We start from the raw sequence: 9,694 nt of genomic DNA, 5'->3' as shown, positions 1-9,694 counted from the left end.
AATAAAGAGGCTCTAGATAATATGAACAGGACCATTACAGCTAATTAAATTGAAACAGTTATCAAAAACATTCCCAAGAATAAAAATCTTGGGCCAGATGGTTTTACAAATGGATTCTACAAAACCTTCAAAGAAGAGCTAATGCCTCTGCTTTTAAAAGTCTTCCAGAAGATTGAAGACATTGGAATACTGCCTTCCAGCTTCTATGAAGCCAACATCTGATACCAAAAGCAGACAGGGACACAACCAAAAAAGAAAACTATAGACCAATATCTCTGATGAACACAGATGCTAAAATATTGAACAAAAAGAAGTGAAAGACTTGTATAATGAAAATTACTAGTCACTACTCAAGGAAATTGAAAAAGACACAAAGAAGTGGAAAGATATTCCATGTAAATGCATTCAAAGAATTAACATCATCAAAATGAACATACTACCCAGAGCCATATACAAATTTAATGCTATTCCCATCAAGATCTCAACCACATTTTTAGGAGAATAGAACAAATGCTACAAAAGTTTATCTGCTACCAGAAAAGAGCTAGAATTGTCAAAACAATCTTGAGAAGAAAGAACAGAACTGGAAACATCACACTCCCAGATCTCAAATTGCATTATAGGGTCATTGTCATCAAAACTGCTTGGTACTGGAATATAAACAGACACACTGGCCAGTGGAATAGAATTGAGAATCCAGAAGTAATCTTCCACACCTATGGACATCTAATCTTTGACAAAGGTGCCCAGACTATTAAATGGGAAAATAGAGTCTCTTCAACAAATGGAGTTGGAAAAAAACTTAGTTTTTAGGCTTAATTTAGGATTAGGGTTAGGGGTCAGGGTTGGAGTTAGGGGTTAGGGGCTAGGGGTTAGTGTTAGGGTTAGGGGTTAGGGGTTAGGATTGGGGTTAGCGGTTAGGGGTTAGGGTTAGGGGTTAGGGGTTTCATGCAGAACATGGGGTTAGGGGTTTCATGCAGTTTCATGCAGAACAATGAAACTGGACCACTATATTTCCCCAAACACAAATTAAATTCCAAGTGGAACATGGATTAAGATGTTAGACCAGAAACTAGGAGGAAAATATTGGCAGAACACTTTTCTACATAAATTTTACAGACACCTTCAATGAAACAAATCCTATTACAAAAAAGACTAAGGCAAGTATAATCTTATTGGACTACATCAAATTAAAAAAGCTTCTGCACAGCAAATGAAGCCATTACCCATACCAAGAGGCCCCCTTACTGAATGGGAGAAGATCTTTACTGGCCATTCCTCATACAAGAGTTTAACAACCAATATATATAAGGAGCTTGCAAACTCAACCACAAGAAAACAAATGACCCCATATTAAATGGGGAGAGGACATGGACAGAATATTCACCACAGAAGAGATCCAAAAGTCTGAGAAATACATGAAAAAATGCTCATACATCAGAAAAGGTAACAGCAGCAAATGCTGGAGAGGTTTGCTGTCAAAGAACCCTCCTGCACTGCTGGTGGAAATGTAAATTGGTCCAACCTTTGTGGAGAACAGTCTGGAGAACTCTCAGAAGGCTAGAAATGAACCTAAGGTATGATCCTACAATTCTTCTCCTGGGGATATATACTAAGAAACCCAACACAGCCATCCAAAAATATCTGTGTGCACATATGTTCTTCTTTTTTTTAATCATTTATAAAAAGGAAACACTGACAAATCCATAGGATAAGAGGGGTACTGATTCACACAGTTCCCACCACCAGACTTCTGTATACCCTCCACTGTTAGCTTTTCTATTCTTTAACCCTCTGGGAGTATGGACCCAAGATCATTGTGAGATGCAGAATGTTGAAGGTCTGGCTGCTGTAATTACTTCTTTGCTGAACATTGGCATTGACAGGTCAGTCCATACTTCCAACCTGTCTCTCTCTTTCCCTAGTGGAGAAGGGTTCTGGGGAAGCAGAGCTCCAAGACACACTGGTGGGGTTGTTTGTCCAGGGACATCTGGTCGCACCCTGCTAGCATCTGGAACCTCATGGCTGAAAAGAAAGTTAATATACAAAGTCAAACAAACTGTTGGACGATTATGGACCTAAAGGCTGGAATAGTGCTGGTAAGTGTTGGGGGTCCTCCATTTTGTAGATAGCTAGTAGGCATATTTTAGTTATATTTCAAAGAGCCTGTAGCTAGTGATTTTTTTTTTTTTTTGCCTGAGCATGAAATCTTATATGCAAATGGATCCTAATTATTGTCTGGGGAGATGATGTCATGGCTGGGAAAAGGACCAGAAGCTGGATCAAGGAAGAAAGTAGCACCCTAATATGGGAAAGGGGTGTAAATATTATTGTAAACCCCATTGATTTGATGTGATCTGGGGCCCGTAATTAGCTTAGGAGCCTGTGTGACCTCTATATCCCTCTAGATCTGAGCTCACACTCTGTGGTCATGAGCAGGAACATTCTGTGCTGCCCCAGTATTGACCCATCTTCCTCATGTGTATCATAGAATATATTGTCCATCCTCCAAAGGGAGGATGGAACATTATCTACCATAGTTGATCCAAGCTGAGGGCAAGGTCTTATGGGGGTCCACTATTGGGTCTATTTTGTTGTTCCTGATAGAAATGACCAGTAACAATGGATAAAGGGATTTATTTGAGTTCTAAGCCCATCAAGTCTGTTTGGGAATCTCAGGACTTTCTGATTAGGGACCCGCTGGTGGAATGGCCTGATAGTGACTAAAGAGTCATCGTTAAAGTATGCCGGTCCCTTGCCCTTATTCAGATTTTGCAGTCCTTGCCACATATGTTCTTAGTAGCACATTTTGTAATAGCCAAAACCTGGAAGCAACCCAAGTGTCCAACAACAGAAGAGTGGCTGAGCAAGTTGTGGTCTATATACACAGTGGAATACTACTCAGCTATTAAAAACTGTCTTCACCGTTTTCAACTGATCTTAGGTGGACCTTGAAAAATTCGTGTTAAGTGAAATAAGTCAGAAACATAAGGATGAATATGGGATGTTCTCACTCTCAGGCAAAATTTGAAAAACAAAATCAGAAGAGAAAACACAAGTTGAAGCTGACTGGACTTCATGTATTGCACCAAAGTGAAAGACGCTGCCATTGGTGGGGGGAGAATACAGGTCCAAAAAAGATGACAGAGGACCCAGTGGGGGTTTTATTGTTATATGAAAAATTGGGAAATGTTATGCGTGTTCAAACTATTGTATTTACTGTCAAATGTAAAACATTAATTCCCAATAAATAAAAATATTTAAAAACAAGAATCAGACATTATCTGGCAATGTCTTACCTAAAAACTGGGAGAGAGAAAGCCCTGAGTGCATCTTAGGTGTGGTATTTTAACTGGTTATCTTAACCACCATTTTCACTAACAGCTGTGCAAGATAAAGTAGGAAAGACAGAAAATTAAATCCAAATTTTAGCTAGGACCCAGTCACCAGAAAGTCGGGAGAACGTGCTTCTGGTTGAAGGCATTATTGACTTGTTTCTAGAGACTGAGATTTGTATAATATTCTCAGAGGCCAGTCATTTCATGTGCTAAAATATTCAAAGTAGAGCCTGACCTTCCCAAATTGTGCTTCCTGAAGACTTCCATTAAGTAGTAGGTTTGCAGTTGTATTGAAATTGTTGAAAGAAATTTCTTTATGCAAGGAATGTGTTTTTCTCCATCAGAACAATGTAAAGGCTTTCAGACATTTGATTCAAATTAGAGTTCCTAAGAGAGACAAGAATACAATGCCTCATGATGAACATCTGTCTAATGCCCAAACACATTCAGGTTCTTGAGCCATTCTTCCTCTATGGAATTTACATCTTCGTGACTTGGGTAGCAAAACCATGGCTAAGAAAATTCTTTCCTCATAGTGTATAAACATTCATATTACTGTTTTAAAATCTTTATTTATTTTCCCTTTGTTGCTTTATTATTGTTGTAGTTATTATTGTTGTTGTTGTTGTTGATATTGATGTTGTTGGATAGGACAGAGAGAAATGGATAAAGGAGTGGAAGACAGAGAGGGAGAGAGAAAGAGACCTGCAGACCTGTTTCACAGGCTGTGAAGCAACTCCCCAGCAGGTAGGGAGTTGGGGCTCTAACCCTGATCCTTACGCTGGCCCTTGCACTTTGCACCAAGTGCGCTTAACCTACTGTGCTACTGCCTGACCCCTGTATATCTTTATTTGTTACTGGAAACAGAGAGAAATTGAGAGAGTTGAGGGAGATAGAGAGAAAAACAGATAGAAAAACTACTGTATTGCTTCAGCACTCTTCAAGCTTTCCCTCTGCAGGTAGGGACCAAGGTCTTGAACCAAGGGCTTTAATGTGTGCACTTAACAGGTGTACCACAGCCTGACACCTTCAAATTCATATTGTTACAGGGAGAGCTCATGTTCCCCAAATTAATATTGGTTTCTTGCCTATATTAGTATAGAAATGCCTAATTTGATGCTATTATCTTCTAGGTGCTGCCATAAAGCCAACATAGTAATGGACTGAATGAAAATTGGGTTTTATCACCTTAAATTAGAGGCAGTAAAAAATACTCAAATGTCCATAACAGCTGCTACCTGTCCCTACCTTTATTTTTCTCTTTGCTGTTCTAGCTGTCATAGGCCCTCTGCTAGGCTCAGGTCTACTCCATAATCTTACTTCTAACAGCATATACTTCCCCAGCCCTTTCTCCTACTGCTGCTTCATCTGGTATTTACTCTGCCTCCTGCTATTTATGACCCCAGGCAAAGATCAGATGCCAGGCTCTTTCCTGGCATTTGCATTGCATTAATTTGACTTGCATTCTCCCTTTGGTGTACTTGTTCCTTTCTTTGTGGCTTTGTATCTGAAATTCTGGAAGATTATATATAAAATTTATAATCATGAAACAAATATAACACACTTATATCAACATCATTAGTTCAAATTCAGTTTGGGATGGGGAAAGTCTAACGGTGATGGGGAATTCTGGAAGATGGCAGACTGAGAAGCTGCTAGTGGCTTGACAACGTCTACTGGAAACAGTAGGATTTTTTGCCTTTAGCAGGACAGTCAATAAGTGGTCCTAGCAGTGACACAAAGGAGGTGACTATAACTCAGTTTGGGTTAGAACAGAAAGTAAAAAGAAAGGAAAAAAAATTTTTAATTATTATTCCCGAAGAGCACCCCTTACTCCCTCCCACCCCATAACCAGTCCCTGGGGCCAGAGAGCTGCTCCTAGCAGGCTTCCCTGCTGAGCTTCTTTCCTTACCAAGATTCCTGTCCCACCAGGGGGGTGTCATTCCAACTCCAACTCTATTCCTTTCTGGCCAATTCCAGCTATAAATATGCCATCAAGCAGAGCCTTACTCAGACAGGGAAAGACCACCAGAGGTTTTTGTTTGTATGTTTTTGCTTTATTTTCTCAACAATCAGCTGCCTCTGCTCAGGGGGCCTGAGGCAATCTGGAGCCATCCAAGCTGAAGACAGGACAGGTTTTTTACTCTGTTCTATTTTATTATCCATACTAGATAAATGTGTATCCCTTTCCCCCTCTCCTTCACGATGACCAGAATTAACTCAGTGTATTTTCCATTGCTAGGGGACTGGGTGTCTTATCCACTGCTAAAATAACTTGTTTCACTCTTCCTACCTCCCCTACCCACTCTCCCCCCCGCCTAGCTAATTAAATAAATAAATAAAAACTCCTTCACTGCTTTTTTATTACTGTTCTTTTTCTTATCTTTTTTCTTTTCTTTCTCTCTCTCTCTTTTTTTTCTTCTTTTTCTCATTCTTGTCATACTTTCTTCCTCCTTCAGCTTTCTGAATTCACTGATACAGTTTTGAGAATTATTTTGGGGAAGAAATCTGACTCAGAGTGGACTCTCTCTGCGTGTATCTCTGCTCTACTTCCCTTACTCCTCTAGCTACCCCTAGAATATACAGTGGATAGTAGATTTGCATAGCTGCCTAATCTTGCTATTCTTGTCTATTCTTGCTATTCTTGTCTATTCCTGAGGTCCTTTTTTCCCCCGGTTTTATTTTTTTGGTTGTTTGACTTTCTTAACAATCAGCTGCCTCTACTCAGGAGGCTTGAGGCAATCTGGGACAGGTTTTTTACCCTCCTCTATTTTATTATTAGTATTATATAAAGGTGTATCTCTTTCCACCCCTTCTTTAGGTTGACCAGAATTAAATCTTAGGGTATCTTCCATTGCTAGGGGACTGGGCATTTTATCCATTGTGAGAGTAACTTGTTTAACTACTCCTACCTCCTCTACCTACTCTCCCCTTCTCCCTCTTCCTAGCTAATTAGAAAAATAAAATAAAATAAAAAATAATCAATTAAAAAACTTTCCTTTCACTGCTCTTTTATTACAGCTCTTTTTCTAATATTTTTCTTTTCTCTCTCTTGTTTCCCTTTTTTATCTTGTCTTCTTCCTTCCTTCTTCTTTGACTTTCTGAATTCACTGATATTCATTTGTGAATTATTTTGGGGAAGAAATCTGACTTAGAGTGAACTCTCTATGTGTGTATCTCTTCTCTACTTCCCTTTCTCCTCTTGCTACACCTAGAATATACAGTGGATATTAGATTTGCATAGTTGTCTATTCTTGCTATCCCTTTTTTCCTTTCTCTTTCTTCTTCACTTGGACTTGGCTCCTATTTTTTCATGGACTGGATACATTGTTTGGATAACTGGTAGTGATTAAACTGCTTGAATCCTTGCTTCAGTTGCTATTATAATTTCTGAGGTTGGTGATTGCATTTGTCATAAAGGTATTTAGTACAGTGTTTCTTGTACTCAAAACACAACAACTGAGGAACAACAGAACATAAAAATAAGAAACATATAAATCAAAAAAATGGGTAGATCAAGAGCAAATAAAACTGCTACTACAATGAATGAAGACAAGATCCCAGAAGAAACTACAAATCTGCCAGAAGTAACCATAGATAAGAAAAGTATGCAAGCGGGGGTTTCCCGGAAGATGGCGGACTGAGAAGCTGCTAGTGGCTGAGCTCTGACCACATCTCCTGGAAACAGTAGGATTTTCTGCCTTTAGCAGGCCAGCCAATAAGGGGTCCTAGCGGTGACACCAAGGAGGTGACTATAACTTAATTTGGGTTAAGAATTAGAGTAGGGAAAAAAGGGGAAAATTTTTTTCTTCCTTTTAATTTTCAAGCATACCTCCTTCCCGCCCCCCCCATAACCAGTCCCTGGGGACCAGCTCCTAGCAGGGGAGGGGAGCTCCTTTTCTTTACCAAATTCCTGCCCCACCAGGGAGTATCATGAATTCTAAGTCTATACCCTTCTGAAACCTCTGGCCTTTTTTCCTTCTAAGTAGCCAACCGCCCCCACCTCACCCCACATAGCTAATTAAATAATTAAAAATAAATACAAAAAAAACCCTTACCTTTCACTGCTCTTTTATGACTGTTCTTTTTCTTATCTTTTTTCTCTCTCTCTCTCTTTCTTTTTTTTCTTTTACTCGTTCTTGTCATCCCTTCTTCCTTAATCCTACAGCTTCCAAAGTCACAGCCCCCAGCCCCCACACCACAGTGTGCTTTTTTGAATTCACTGATTCACATTTGGGAATTTCCTTTCACTGTTCTTTAATTACAGCTCTTTTTCTTATCTTTTCCTTTTTCTCTCTCTCGTCTCTCTCTCTCTCTCTCTTTTTAAATCTTGCCATACACTTCTTCCTTCTTCTTTGCCTTTCTGAATTTGTGAATTATTTTGGGGAAGAAATCTGATTCAGAGTGGACTCTCTATGTGTGTATCTCTGCTCTACTTCCCTTTTCCCTCTTGTTACCCCTAGAATATACAGTGGATAGTAGATTTGCATAACTGTCTATTCTTGCTATCCTTTCTTTTCTCTTTCTTCACTGGGATTTGGTTAATATTTTTTCATGGATTGGAGAAATTGTTTGGCTAACTGGTAATGATTAAACTACTTCAATACTTGCTTCAGTTGCTACTGTAATTCCTGAGGTTGGTGAGTGCAATTGTCATAAAGGTATTTAGTACAGTGTTACTTGTACTCAAGACACAAAAACTGAGGAACAACAAAGCAGAAAAAAAAGAAACACATAAATAAAAAAAGTGGATAGATCAAAAACAAATAAAACTGCTACTCCAATGAATGAAGACAGGAGCCCAGAGAAACTACAAATCAGCCAGAAGTAACCATAGATAAGAAAAGTATGCAAGCAATAATGAACTTATTAATCACAGAAATGAAAACATTGGAGGAAAGGAATGGAAATATTAGGGAAACAACAGTTGAGACCCCCCAAGGAAAAGACTGATTATCTTGAGGCAATTAGAGAACTGAAAGCTGAAATAGCTGTAATGAAGAAAGAAGCTGAGGCAAGGGAAAGCAGACTAACAGAAGCAGAAAACAGAATTAGTCAGACAGAGGATGAGTTAGAGAAAACTAAGAGAGTTGAAAGAGCTTAAAAAGAGATTGAAAGACACTGAAAACAACAACAGAGACATATGGGATGATCTCAAAAGAAGTAACATTCGTATAATTAGCCTGCCAGAGGAAGAAAGATAGGAAGGGGAAGCAAACGTTCTAAAGGAAATAATAGAAGAAAACTTCCCAGACCTGAATAACAGAAAGGACATCAAGATTCAAGAGGCCCAGAGAGTACCAAGCAGAATCAACCCAGACCTGAAGACACCAAGACACATCATAGTCACAATGAGAAGAAGTAAGGATAAAGAAAGAATCCTAAAGGCTGCAAGAGAGAAACAAAAAGTCACATACAAGGGAAAACCCATAAGGTTATCTGAAGACTTCTCCACTCAAACTCTAAAAGCCAGAAGGGAGTGTCAAGAAATCTATCAAGCCCTGAATGAAAAAGGGTTTCAACCAAGGATAATATATATTGCTAGACTTTCATTCAAACTAGATGGAGGGATCAAAACCTTCTTAAATAAACAACAGTTAAAGGAGGCAACCATCACCAAGCAGGTCCTGAAAGAGGTTCTGAAAGACCTCTTATAAACAAGAAAATCACTATAATACTTGCAATATACAGAGCAAACAAATTTTTTTTGAACAATGGCACTACAATACATTAAATCCATAATATCAATAAATGTCAATGGCTTAAAGTCACCCATCAAAAGGCACAGGGTGGGAGGATGGATCAGAAAACATAACCCAACCATATGCTGCTTGCAAGAATCCCATCTGTCACAAGAAGATAAACACAGACTTAAAGTGAAAAGATGGAAAACTATCATACAGGCTAATGGACCACAAAAAAGGGCAGGAACAGCCATTCTCATCTCAGACACGATAGTTTTTAAATTAAATAAAGTAATAAATATAGGCAAGGACATTACATAATGATTAGAGGATCAATCAGCCAAGAAGACTTAACAATTATTAACATTTATGCACCCAATGAGGGACCATCTAAATACATTAAGCACCTACTGAAAGAATTTCAAAAATACATCAATAGTAATACAATAATAGTGGGAGACTTAAATACCCCACTCTCACACTTAGACAGATCAACAAAGCAGAGAACCAATAAAGATACAAGAGAATTGAATGAAGAGATCGACAGACTAGACCTCTTGAACATTTTCAGACTCCTCCACACCAAAAAACTGGAATACACCTTCTTTTCAAATCCACATAACACATACTCAAGGATAGACCACATGTTAGGCCACAAAGACAGCGTCAATA

This window comes from Erinaceus europaeus, chromosome 11, assembly GCF_950295315.1.
Source record: "Erinaceus europaeus chromosome 11, mEriEur2.1, whole genome shotgun sequence".
Lineage (NCBI taxonomy): Eukaryota > Metazoa > Chordata > Mammalia > Eulipotyphla > Erinaceidae > Erinaceus > Erinaceus europaeus.
The sequence above is the reverse complement of the archived record's forward strand: the minus strand, read 5'-3'. Positions refer to the sequence as shown.